Source organism: Cebus imitator, unplaced genomic scaffold (assembly GCF_001604975.1).
Source record: "Cebus imitator isolate Cc_AM_T3 unplaced genomic scaffold, Cebus_imitator-1.0 Scaffold156, whole genome shotgun sequence".
Taxonomy (NCBI): domain Eukaryota; kingdom Metazoa; phylum Chordata; class Mammalia; order Primates; family Cebidae; genus Cebus; species Cebus imitator.
In genome coordinates, this window is record NW_016107471.1 from 2458997 (window position 1) to 2473752 (window position 14756).

The following is a 14756-nucleotide window of genomic DNA, read 5'->3' on the forward strand; positions in this document are numbered from 1 at the left end:
TGGGTTTGTTTTTTTCTTGTAAATCTATTTTAGTTTTGTAGATTCTGGATATTAGCCATTTGTCAGATGGGTAGATTGCAAAAATTTTTTCCCATTCTGTTGGTTACCAGTTCACTCTATTGTTTCTTTTGCTGTACAGAAGCTCTAGAATTTAATTAGGTCCCATGTGTCTATTTTGAGAACATCAGTGTTTAACTTTCTGACCCTAGATTATTTGACTTAACATAATACCCTACAGTTCTATCAATATTGCTGTGAATGACAGGATTTCATTTCTTTTTATGACTGAAAAGTAGTTCATTTTGTGTATATTCTATATTTTCTTTATCCATTTATCCATTGATGGACATTTAGGTTGATTCCATATTTTGGCTAATGAAATAATTTTTCAATGAACAGTAGGATGTTAGCTACAGGTTTGTCAAGTATGAGCCTTTATTATGTTAAGATACTTTTCATTTATACCTGATTTAGTAAGAGTTTTTATCATAAAGAGATAATAAATTTTATCAAAAAATTTCTGAGATTGAGAATTATCATATGGTTTTTGTACTTCATTCTATTGACTTGATATTTGATGCATACTGATATGTGTATATTGAACCATCATTGTGTTTCTGTTATGAATCTTACTTGATCATGGTGTATTATCTTTTTGATGTATTGTTGGATTTGGCTTGTTAGTATTTTGTTGAGGACATTTGTGTCTGTTTACCACAGACATTGACCCGTAGTTTTCCTTTTATATTCCATCTTTGTCTGGTTTGGGTATCATGAGTATGACGTCCCTTTAAAATGAGTTAGGAAAAATTCCCTCTGCCTCAATGTTTTTGAATAGTTCCAGAAGACTTAGTATTAATCTTTCTTTAAAGGATTGATAGAATTCAACAATGAATCTATGCAGTCCTGGACTCTTCTTTGTTGGAAGTTTTTTATTACTGATTCAACTTCATTATTTATTAGTCTGTTTGGGTTTTCTATTTATTCTTAGTTCAATCTGGGTAGGTTGCATGTATCCAGGAATTTATCCATTTCCTTTAGGTTTTCAAATTTATTGTCATATAGTTGTTTATAGTAGTCTCTAGCGATCATTTGAATTACTGTATTTTCAACTGTAATGTCTCCTTCAGCATCTCTGATTTTATTAGAACCTTCTTTTTTTTTCTTAGTCTAGCTAAAAGTTTGTCAATTTTGTTTATCTTTTCAGAAAACAAGATTTTATTTTGTTTATGTTTTTATTTTTATCCCGATTTTTACTTTGATTTTTAGCATTTCTTTTCTTCTACTAATTTGGGGTTTGGTTTGATTCTGCTTTTCTAATTTATTGAGATACAACGTTAGGTTCCTTATTTAAAGTCATTCTACTTTTTTGATGTAGGCATTTATTACTATAAACTTTTCTCTTAGTACTGTTTTTACTGTATCCTATAGGTTTTAGTATGTTGCGTTTCCATTGTTATTTGTTTCAAGAAATTTTTAAATTTTGTTCTGAATTTTTACATTGGCCCAGTGGTCATTCGGGGGTATGTTGTTTAATTACCATGTACTTTTACATTTTCCAATGTTTCTCTTAGTATTGATTTCTAGTTTTATTTCATTTGTGTTTTGAGAGAATACTTAATATGACTTTGATTTTTAAAAATTTATTGAGACTTATTTTGTGACTCCACATATGGACTATCCTGGAGAATGTCCCATGTGCTGATGAGAAAAATGTGTATTCTGGAATTGTTGGATAGAATGTCCTATAAATGTTTGTTGGGTCTATTTGATCTGAAGTTCAGTTAAAATCCCAAATGGGCTAGCCAGGCAATTTCTTACATTGGGGGTACATGTGTGCATATGGTAGGTCAGCTAACTTGGTGTCTGGTTCATTAGGGTTGGGTCTACACTGCTGTTAATATGGCCAGAAGCACATGCACTTGGTTGCTCAGCTGACCTGGGGGCATGGCCACCTGGGGCAGCCCATGGAGCAGTTTCTCAGGCTCTTATGGGGGTGCATAGGAATGTTGAGAGGGCCAGAAACGAGGACTATTGGCTTTATTGGGGGTACAGATCTGTGGGTACTGGGATGCTACAGGGTTCTTTCTGAGGTCTCATGTGTGAGTATGCAACTCCTTTGCTGGCACGGGGGTGTAACAGCTCCTTGGAAGCTCATGGGCCTCTCCGACTTGGGAATGGGCTTTCAGCAGTTTGACCAACTCAAGGGCAGGTTCACGTTGTGTGAGATTGGCAGATTGGTCCTCTGGCTGTTGGTTCTGGGTTGGTTTCCCTGATATGTGGTACCAAATCGCAGTCAATCCAGGGCACAGATACTAAAAAGATTGGGTTATGGCATTCAGTCACCCATGTAGCCAATGTGGGCTTGCTGTAATGAAGATGGTGCCCCAGTGCTGGAGAGGTGCAGTGGCTACTGGCCCCCATAGCAGGGTGAACTCCAGAGGTGGTTCTTATCTCAGGATAGCGTCATGCTGCAGCAACTTGGCTTACAGAGGTAAAGGTGGGGGTGGGGAGTGCACATCTCATGGTCCTAATTTAGGGCAATGTGTCTGTGTGAATTCCTGGCAGCTGACCTGGCAGCTCCATGGGCTGCCTCACGTGGGCACCAAACTGAACTTAGAACTTGTGAGGAGTGTGGAATTCTGTTGTAAAAACTGAAGTGCTTTTATTGGCAATGAGGGCTGGTGAGGATTTCCTGCTTAACTTTTTCCTCTCAACAGGAAGTCCCTCTGACCTCCAGGTAGATTCCATCCAACTGCTGTGGATGAAACTGCAGAGGCTGCGTGCCTCCATGTTTCCCTCCTGGACATCCAGTTACCACAGGTGCATCTCCTTTCCGACTGCACTCCAGTACTCTCTCTTTGACACTCCAGTCAAATCTTAGCTGTTCATGTATTGCCTTAGCCCTTTCTTGTGGGGAAAATGAATGCCAGCCATCTCTAATCAGTCATCTTGCTGACATCTGATCAATTTTGAGGATCTAGAAAACATTGATACCACTTCCCCATAACAACTTTTAGGATTAAACAGCACTATTTACTTATGGTATCTGGCATTTATAATTACTTTTATGATTACAGATTCTCAATTATTCTCTTAGGTTTCATGCTTTATAATTTAAAGTATGTTTCTGCCTTCTAACATCCATGTTAATTGAGTAGGTCTGTTTGCTTGCTGTCTACATTAATCAGCAATTGCTTGAGAACTGAGAGCTGTTATTCAGCTTAGATGGCACCTAAAATTATTTTCAAATATTTAATATTTATAATTAGCTCTCTCAATGTTTAATCTATCTAAAGAGAAGGTCTTTTAGAAACCATTTTGTGTGATGTGAACTAGCCCCTAGATTATATAAATTGATCCAATAATAGTCTTATCCAATAATTTGTAATGGAAAAGGGACAGAGAGAATCAGAGATGTGGGCGGGGTGGTAACTATCTGACAATATTTGATTCTATGATGTTCTTATATGCATGTTTCTTGCTTTCACTGAAACAGTACTGCATCCTTTTACTAAACCCCACTTTCCTTTATAAATTAGCCTACATTTTTACATTCACAACAGAAATATTCCAAGATTACTAACAAAATTAAAGTGTGTCTAGACTATTTGATAAAAACAACAATAACAATCTCCCCCTAAAAATTCTCCAAGTCCTGCCATCATATAAATTTAGGATGTGGATTTCCACATTCTTCTTGGTATAGTATTTTTTTTTAATTTCCTAGGTGCATGAAATAAGCAAATATATTCAAGTGAGGCTTCATAGGGTTTCCACAGGTAAATCTCTGATGAAAATAAGCATAGTATGCAAATGTACATAATATATGACGAAAAGAAAACATTGTGAGTGAAAGTCAGTGGAAGCCATGTCTATTTTAATTATATTCCTGAAAACTTCAGATACTAAAATTATTAGTTGAAAATTATTAAATATGTATTTTGAATAATGATACACATAATAATACTGTCAGAAAGGAATCTACAGAAAACAAGACCAGGCAACTTTGGAAAGAATCCAAAGACCTTGTAGAAATTGAAAATACAGTAATTGATATAAAAAATAAACTTCAGGGCCGGGCGCGGTGGCTCACACTTGTAATCCCAGCACTTTGGGAGGCCGAGGCGGGTGGATCACGAGGTCAAGAGATCGAGACCATCCTGGTCAACAAGGTGAAACCCCGTCTCTACTAAAAATACAAAAATTAGCTGGGCATGGTGGCGCATGCCTGTAGTCCCAGCTACTCGGGAGGCTGAGGCAGGAGAATTGCTTGAACCCAGGAGACGGAGGTTGCGGTGAGCCGAGATCGCACCATTGCACTCCAGCCTGGGTAACAAGAGCGAAACTCCATCTCAAAAAAATAAATAAATAAAAAATAAATAAACTTCAGTGGGTTCATTAATACTAGACTAGACATTGTTAAAGAGATAATTGGTAAAATGGAAGTTAGCAATGAAGAAATTACCTGGAATCAGGCAGGAGGAGATAAATGTTTTGTGAATAGACATTAAGAACTATAAAATATGGTGTAATAATGTCAAGTGTAAAGCATGGAATGAGGGAAGGGCAAATTTTTAAGAAAAAATAGCTAACAAATTTATAGAACTAATGAAGAATTTCAAATATCAGATCACAAAGAATACAATTTATATCATTTTCAAAGAAAATGAAACAAAATCAAATTTATACTTTGATACATCATAATGAAACTGAAAAATGGTAAACACAAGAAGTAACCAAAGAGACAAGACAAATTACAAGAATAAAAATGATAACCATTATATAGATGGCAGAATACAGCAGCAAGAGAATTCAAAAGACAAATTGTACCTTTTAGTGATTGAAATAAAATAACAGTTAACCTAGAATTTTATAGCTAGCTAAATGATCATCAAGAAATAACAATGAAATAGAGACATTTTCAAATAGATGAGAATTGTGTAAGTTTACCTACAACACATACTCACTGAAGAAAATTATTTTTAGGAATGCATTTCAAGAAGAAGAAAATTGATTCCACAAATATGCAGACATGCAAGAAAGTATCTCTGCCTGGAGTCAGCTCTGATTCATAATGTGTGCCAAAAAGTATTTGCTACAAAACTAATACATTATTTTTGTATATAACTTGAAATTAAAATACAGTTATTGGAGCACAAATTTTAGAACCAAAAGAATGTATCAAAATTTTAAAAATTATCAGATTATGAATTTTTTTAAAAAACTACAAATAAGACCAAAGAAAATTTATTTTTTCCATGCTGGTTAACAGTTTTCAGTTCCTTAATGTGGATAAACTGGAGATTGATATAAGAACTTGTTTTATATCTTCCTTGTATTTTTGCCTCACACATGCACACACACACAAAGAGTTTTCAGGCACTGTCAATTCTTTATAGTTTTAAGAACATTAATCTGGCCACAATTTGTGTCACCATCAAATTCATAACATCTGAATGAATACTCCTATTTCACAGGCAATAATAAGCATTCAAATCAGAATTCTAGGAAGTTGTAATGTGTGTTAATTTCTTCTCTAATTAAAGAACAGGATACTTCCAAGCAACCTCTTCTATATTCCTGTCAAATTCATTGTCTAAATCACTAAACTGGACGGGATGGAGTCAGTGCTTTTATGCCTTTTATTTTCTGAATCTTTTCTATTCAACATGATTCCTCAAAGATTATATTTGGTGCCCTCCTAATCACCTCACTGCCCTAACATGTAATTCAGCCAGAGAAGGCTAAGACACAACTCATTTGAGCAGGTAAGCTAATTACTTCTCGCATTTTCTGAACAGATTCTTTTCAGTTTGAAAATAAGTTATCTTAAGGAAAAAGTTTCTTTATCTCTTGAATATTCATTAATACTCTTCCCTTGGCCAGGCTTAGGCCTAAAATTCTCTTTATCTTCTTAATGCAAATCTAAATATAATGGTCTTTCTAGTTTTTCTGAACATTTTTGGAAGCATCAGCTCATTTAAGTTGATATTCTTCCTGACACTATTCTTAAAATTTGTTCTTAAAACTTTTACAGACTAAAATTTTACCTCAAGAGAAATTTCATTTGTCCATTCATGGCTTACTTGGATCCTTTGTATAGTTCAAGTCTTAACAAATATATCATCAGTGTGATATGCAAAATGACTCCCCTAAAGATGTCCATGCCCTCTTACATTGCAAAAGGGACTTTGCAGACATAATTAAAGTTACATATCTCAAAATATGGCAATTACCTTGGATGCTCCATGTGTGCCTAATCTAATCACAAAAGCATTTAAAAGCAGAAGGTGTTTTCCTAGATAAAAATGCAGCAAAAATAAAAGAAGTCAGAGAGAGTTCACATTATAAGAGGGACTAAATCTGCTGTTACTGGAGAAGGTGACATGGAAAGCATCAGAAGAAAGATAGGCAACCTCTAGGAGCAAAGATCAACTCTCTCCTGGCTGATGGCCAAGAAAGAAATGGGGAACTTACTCCTACAAACTCAAGGAAATGAATTGGTCGGCAACCTAAATGAGATCTAAATAATATCTTAGCCCAGAAAAGAAACATTAATTTTGGTCTTGTTAGGCCTCGAGCAGATAATTCAGCTTAGCCATACTGTGTCCATACTTATGAACCACATAACTGAGATAATAAACGGGCATTGTTTGAAACCACTGATTATGTGGTAATTTGTCATAGCAGAAATAAAAATTAATACCACTCACAACTCTCCTCTATTGTAGAGCCCATCTCATGGAAACGACCCTGTCTTTTCCCTTACTTTTATTAAGTTGGCCTTCAGAATACCTAAATTATATATCAGCACAGCATAGCCACCCTCTCTTCGCTATTCTGACTTCCAAAATGGCATTATTTTTCTTCCTCGAGGCATTCCACCTCTTCTGTAACACCAGTTCTTTTCAGGAAAGGGTCAAAATTAGAATAGCAGTTTCTGTATTTGTTCTCTCCCTCTCCTGGGAAATGAAATCATCAGCAAGGCAAGTCCAGAACTTGTCGGATACTCTGATTTTAGCCAACCGAGACTTCTAGCAGATGTCCAGAAAGTCTCTCATTTTGCCTCTGTGCCAGTTCTGCAGTTTGTGTCAGGAACACATCATCCATTCCCTCCATCTGTTAGTCTGTCACCTTCAAATTTAAAAATTATAAAGAAGCAACATTTACGTATTTGGCTCTGGGATTACAGTGATGTTACTTTGGTGCCTCTCTTTTTACATTCTCACAACTGTTGCCTTTGAAGTCATTTTTAAGTATATATACATATATACGTATTTAGGGTATAAAACATGATGTTTTGATATGTGTACATTGTGGAATGGTTAAGTATGATTTACACATGCATTCCCTCACAAAGTTATTTTGCGTGTGCAATGAGAACACTTAAAAAATCTATTTTCTTAGCTATTAAGTATATAAGACATTATTAACTATAATCGCCATTATCTACAACAGGTCTCTTGAAATTATTCCTCCTGTCTAACTAAAATTTTATATTCTTTGACTAACATCTCCCCAGTCCTACCACTCCCACAGCCTCTGGTAATTACTATTCTACTCTCTGCTTTTATGAGTTCAACTTTTTTAGATTCTACATATAAATGTCATCATGTGATATTTGTCCTTCTGTGCCTGGCTTATTTCACTTAACATAATGTCCTCCAGTTCCATCCATGTTATCTCAGATGACAAGATTTCCTTCTTTAAAATTGAATACTAGTGTTAATATATATATATACATATATACACACATATATATGAACACTAAATATATATAGCATATTTTCTTTATTTGTTCATTGATGGACACTTAGGATAATATTGTATCTTGGCTTTTGTGAATTTAACGATGTGTTGAACATCAGAGTGCAAGTATCTCTTCAAGATGCTGCTTTTATTTCCTTTGGCTACATACTCAGAAGTGCAGTTGCTGGGTCATAGCAGTATTATTTTTAATATTTTTGAAGAACTTTAATACTGGTTTTCATAATGGCTGTTCTAATTTACATTCCCAACAGAAGTATACAAGGGTTACCTTTTGTTTATATCCTCACCAACCTTTGTTATCTTTCATTTTTTTGAATATAGACATTCTAACAGGTGTAGAGTTATATCTCATTGTGGTTTTAATTTGCATTTCCCTGAGGATTAGTGATATTAGACATTTATTTTCATATATCTGTTGTCCATTTGTATTTCTTTTTATGAAAAGTGTTTATTCAGGTCTTTTGCCCATTTTAAAATCAGGTTTTATTTGTTTTCTTGCTAATGAGTTGTTTGAGTTCCTTATATATTTTGAATATTAGCCACTTACAAGATGCACTATTTGCAAGTATGTTCCCTCATCTCATGCATTACTTCTTTACACTGTGACTGTTTCCTTTGCTATACAGAAGTTTTTTTTTTTATTTGATAAATTATATATGTCTATTTTTGCTTTTCTTAGCTGTACTTTTGGGGTCAAATTAAAAAATGCTTAGATCAAAAATCAGCCTATTGTCTAGACCAATGTCATCAAACTTTTCCCCTTTGTTCCTTACAGAAATTTTACAGTTTCGGGTCCTACACTGAACCCTTTTCCTATATACCCCCACAATACTAACCAACAGAGCTTGAGGCTGCAGTGTTTACCTGGAAATAACTTTGCCATTAAATATCTTGCTTTTATCATTATTTTTGCATTGCTCTATTATGTCAACTTTAGAAACAAAAAATATCATTCTATTTATAGCATTCTGTTTTTAGTAGTGGTATATCCATTTACATAATATAGTAGTTCTTGATTGCTGAAAATGTGAAATCCTAGAAAACGTTGCTCTTCTACGTGTGATGCTGTGTTGCCAAAGTTTCATTTGATGAATCTGATTTTTCCAAAACAGGCGATTCTGATAATTCTGACAATTCTGACGTTAGTTCTATTTAGAAATAACTCCAAGAATGGTGTTTATATTTTATTTCCACGTTGAAAATTAGTCAAATTTGCTTTGGCTTCAAAGAGCATGTTTATGTAAAATTAAATCAGCATTGGCGGTATACTTTTTTTTTTTTTTTTCTAAATGGGAAAAGGGTTTTTACTCCATTTTGAGTTGATTTTTTTGTATGTACTGTAAGATAAAGATTTAATTTTATTCTTCTATATGTGAATATTCAGCTTTCCAAACACCATTTATTGAAGTAACTGTCCTTTCCCCATTGTGTGCTCTTGTTCCCTTTGTCAAAAATCAATTGATCTTATATATGTGGATTTATTTATGAGTTCTTTATCCTGTTCCACTGGCCAATGTATTCGTTTTTATGTCAGTACCATACTGTTTTGATTACTATAGCTTTATAGTTGATTTTATAATACAGTAGTTACAATGCCTCTAGCTTTGGTCTTTTTGCTTAAGACTTCTTTGTCTATTCAGGGTCTTTTTATGGTGTCATATGAATTTTAGGGTTTTTTCTAATCCTATGAAAAATGTCATTGGAATTTTGATAGGAATTGTATTTAATTTACAGATTACTTAGGGTAGTTTGGACATTTAAAAAATATCAATTAGTCAAACAATTTATTTGTGCTTTTTAAAATTTCTTTTATCAGTGTTTTATGATTTTCAGTGTACAGATCTTTCATCTTCTTGATTAAGTTTATTTCTAAGTATTTTATTTTTCTGTGGCTATTATAAACAAATTGTTTTCTTGATTTCTTTTCCAGATAGTTTGTTGTTGGTGTCTAGAAATACCACTGATTTGTGTATGTTAATTTTGTATCCTACAATGTTACTAAATTTATTAGTTCAAACAGTTATCTCATGAAATCTTTCAAGTTTTCTATAGTAAGACATAATATTTGTAGACATAATGTCTATAAACAGAGACAATTTAATTTCTTTTTTTTCTGAATTTGATGCCTTTTACTTGTTTCTCTTGCCTAATTGAGCTGACCAGGACTTTCAATAATATGTTGAATAGGAGCGGCAAGAGTGAGCATCCTTGTTTTGTTTCTGATCAGAGAAAATTCCTAAAACTTTTCACCATTGAGTATAATATTAGCTGTGAGATTGCCATACATGGCCTTTATTATATCAATTTACATTCCTTCTATATCTAATACTTTGAGATCTTTTATCTTGAAAGAGTGTTGAATTTTGTCAAAAGCTTTTTCTGCATATATCAAGATGATTATAGGGTTTTTGTTTTTCATTTTTAATGATGTAACACAGTTATTGATTTGTGTATGTTGAATCCTCCTTGCCTCCTAGGGATAAATTCTACTTGATCATAGTGATCATCCTTTTATTGTGTTTTTATATTCAGTCTGCTGGTATTTTTATTTCCGATTTTGAAGTCATTTTAATATTATTGTAGACTTGGAATTTGCTAGCTCATTAATCCTGCTTGTCTGGCTGCAGGACCTCAATCTCTCTTCTGGGTTAACTTTGCTTTCTTTGATATTTCTAGGAGACTTCAAAGCTATCTGTAACACATTTAGGAATCTGTCCTAATTACTCCTGATCATGATGCTCTAACTTTAATTTTAATTACCACTATTGACTCTATTTAGACAGCCTGATTCTCTCTGCCACTCCACTCATTTGCTGGATACTTCCCAGAGCACTATACAAGGTTCCCACAGCTTGACCACCTCTTCTGCAAAGTCTATAGCTAATATTGTAGTCTATAGTATATACCAGTTCGTAGTCTAATCAAGTACCTACTGGACACATATATCTATTAAATTTAAATTTAAATACATTAAAATTTAAAATTTACTTCCTCAGTTGTAGTAACCACATTTCAGCTGCTCAACTCAAGTATTGCCGGTAGCTACCACATTGGACAACACAGGGGAACACTCACAGTTTGTTGGAGTTCCATTCAGTAGTATCTGTCTATAGAGAAATATCCTCCTCCTCTACATTCTATTCCTTTACAGTGATCCAAAAAAAACTGTTATACAGATTAGAGAGAACAGAAGGGCTTAAATGTTTGCTTATGATTGCTAGCTTTTGAGTGTAACAACATAAAAAGGAATCAGATTTCATCCTATATGGGGGAATTTTTCCTAATAATTTTATGTTTGCTTAAACATATAAAAATTAAGCCTTAGTAATGACCAGTATTCACACTGTTGAGTGTACATCATCTCAAAATACATCATGAATCAAAAGGCAACTCTCATTAGCACCTGGCTGGGAATATTCTGTTTTATTAAATTTTTGTTGCTAAATAAAATATGTTGCTGGATAAGGGTAGTTAGAACTTTTATCTGCCTGGGTATCAGGAAAAATTCTGCTACTTCTTACCAACACTGCGTCCCTCCCCATATCTCTCCTGATATAACATCTTCAGGAAATGTGACACGTGAAAACTCAATCTGCTTTACTGATAAAGAATAGAGAAACATGCAAAAAAGGACTAAGAGTTTGTTATGGAATAGGAAAGCTGCATCTTGTGTTGTATTCATCACACTCAAAGGACTTCTTAAAAGCAACCCATATTTCTCTGGCTGTCCCTGCAATAGATTAAATGGGTATGAAATCAACTGAGCTAAGGAGCCATTTACATTGTGTTCTTGGAACTACATGTATTCCAAAGAAGTATGCCTAAATTTGAAATAGCTTCCTATCCACCTAAGAAATAAGTGTGGGAAATGGGAAGCTGGGTTGTCGGTGCCATCTCTGTCTATTCTGTTTGTCCACACTAATGAGTGTTTACATTTTGTCTATTTTAAAATGTTTAATTTGATTTGCTTCAGTAAGGTTAGTGAACTAGTAAAATAGACTTGAAGATATTGACATTAACACCTAGAAGATATTCTGCTTCAAGAAGTAAATTTAGGTACTGCTGTGAAGGGATTTTGCAGAAACAATTAAGAACTGAAACCTTAAAATAAAGCAGAAGGTCTGGGCGGGCCTGGCTTAACTGCATGAATCCTTTAAATGCAGAACATTTCCTTCAGCACACTGGAGAATGGAAAGTCAAAGATATTCCAAAAGATGAGAATTCGGGACTTGAGAATTTTTGTTGCTGGAGGGGGCTATGTGTCAAGGAAGATGGGTGGCCTCTAGGAGCTAAGAATGACCCCTGACTGAGACCTAACAAGGAAATGGAGAAGTCAGTCCTTTAACAACAAAGAATTTATACAAGAATGAGTGTGAAAACGTATTTTTCCCCAGAGCCTCCAGACAAGAAATCAACCTAGCTGACAACCTGATTTCAACCTGTGAAACCTGGAAGAGATAATTTGGCCATGATGTGCAACATTTCTTACCCCATGGAACTGTGAAGTAATAAATGGGTGTGGTTTTAAGCTACTAAATTTGTGGTAATTTGTCATACTGCAATAGAAAATACAGACAGATAATACTATTACTTCTATGTAATCTCTGGCCTACCCAGAGTACACAGGTGAGTTTAGTTCAAGTAATAGCCATCAGCATCCTCCAAAGTGCTCGATTCTCAATCAGGCTCACACAAAACAAGTCTTACTGTGCACCAAGCTTTACTACCAACTCACAAAGACAGAAGAAAGGAGCCACATTCAACGCCAAATCAAAATCTCAGGTGCCCTGATCCAATCAGATTCAGGTTTCTAAAACAGCTCCACTCTTTTTTATTATTTGTGCAAATGTGTAAGGTATATGAGAAATTGTTACATGTATATCATGAATAGTGATCAAGTCAGAGTATTTAGGGTATCCATCACCCAAAGCATGTATTGGTATAAAAATAGAAACATAGATCAGTGAAACAGAGTAGAAAACCCAAAACTAAAGCCTCATAATAACATAATCTCTGACAAAGCCATCATGAACTTACATGGGAGAAAGGAGACTCTCTTACACAAATGGTGCTGGGAACATGAGACAGATATATGTGGAAGAATGATACTGGGCCTCTATCTCACATCATATGCACAAATGAACTCAAAATTGATCAATGACTTACATGTAAGACCTGAAGCCATAAAAATACCAGAAAGAAAATATAGAGAAAACCCTCCTGTGCATTGCTTTAGACAAATAATATAGAACTAAGAACTCAAAAGCAGAGATAACAAAAACAAACATATACAAATGGGACTTAATGAAACTAAAATGCTTCTGCTGAGCAAAAGAAATAATATACAGTCTATTCAAAAGGAGAAAATTTGCAAAATATTCATCCAATAGGAGACTAACAACCAGAATACACTTCCACTCTTGAATGCATTTTGAGTTCAATAAACCAGCACTACGTCCATTACAAATTTTACAGGAAAGCTACTTAGTTTGGTGTTCTTACCAATCATGTAACTACAAAGATTATGCAATTAACTTCTATTCTCTAGGACAGCTATCTCTCACAAGTCCGTCCATAAAATTGTATGTTTATTTAGAAGTCCCAGACTTGAAGAAGACATTCATTTACTTCTTAGCTGGTGAATTCCATCAGTATATTCACAAGAAGATGTGGTCCAGTCAAAATTGCCTGCCATGAGGAGATGGTAGAAACTGAGTTACAGACTCCCTTTTCCCTAGCTCCCAATTATATTCAAAGCATCTGCTTTTCTTTGATGCTGATATTTTTTCTTTCTTTTAAAGAATACTTTCTTCAGTGTCAAACAGTCCACTTCACCTCTACCCCATTACAATTTGGACTCTGATGCATCTCTCTGCTTCAATTCACCTGTAATACCTTCATAGCCAAATCTACAGGCTAAGCACTGAAAAAGTCAAGGCTTATTTTGTATTAGTTTTGTCTTTGTTTTGTGGTGGTCATTTAATACAAAAACCTAGGCCCATTAAGATTAATGGATACGAAATATATACTCATATTAAAAGGAGAGTATACCCATATCTAGTTTCAGGCCCAGTCCACTGAGGCATCCTACATGTGTTTGCATATGTCTTACTGATATTATTTCTTTTTTACTAGTCCTGATTGCTCATTTCCATTTCGAATTCATTTCAACAACTCTTCAGAACATTGGTAATGTTTCATGTTATGCAATAAGCTCATGTTTAGTTTATTTATTATCCGTATGCTAAAAATTGGTATATACTAGACATCAGAAACCATAGTTTTATTTTTTAGCCTCTTCTAAATAGTTTGTGTTTATTAATAGCCAGTCTTTCTATTCTCCATGGAATTCCTGAAGTAGTCAACATTTTTAAATCTAATTTGGATCTCTGTTCTTTGTTCAGTTTTACGTATTTTTGGACAAGTCATGTAGTCTTCGGGCAGAAAGAAAACACATTATTGTTGGTTCCTGTGAGGCTAGCTTATTTCTTAGTCAAATATTTTGCTGCTGATGGTATGACTCAGATTCCAAACGTTCCTTTTTAATGCCGCCTGAGATACCTGAATTTACTTGAAAGCATCACTGTTCCTTTGAAGAACTTAAATTTTCTGTTGTAAACCACATGACACAGCATTTTAAGATTTTAGAAATTTCTCTTCTAGAAATATAACATGTCTTTTTAAATTAGCAGCAACAAACAGCATACAGCCAATCAAATTGAATAGCGGCAGGTTGTAATCCCATATTAAACAAATACATCTCCCAATGAATCACATTAGGTCTATAATCCTCAGTAGGAAGTCAAAACCAACCCTCAGGTCTTTTCAGAACTCATACTAAATTCCTGGAAGCATTAGAATTCAGGGGATTTATTACACAATGTCGTTGTTTTTCCCAGAAATCTAGCTTTCCTGTAATAGGACATGCTTATTGATTTCAGAGCTCCAGTAGAGTAGTTTATTGCTCCATTTTCTACTCATAT

At 34.4% G+C, this 14756-nt stretch overlaps 1 long non-coding RNA gene across 1 annotated transcript in view; it reads left to right on the top strand.

Annotated features, from left to right (window-relative positions):
• The first annotated feature begins 9916 nt into the window (after positions 1-9916).
• Positions 9917-14756, top strand: part of LOC108314571 — a 21942-nt gene continuing 17102 nt past the window's right edge. The window contains exons 1-2 of the long non-coding RNA XR_001829542.1: positions 9917-9971; positions 14572-14574. This is a non-coding gene — a long non-coding RNA (uncharacterized LOC108314571). The remainder of the gene's footprint in view (positions 9972-14571; positions 14575-14756) is intronic.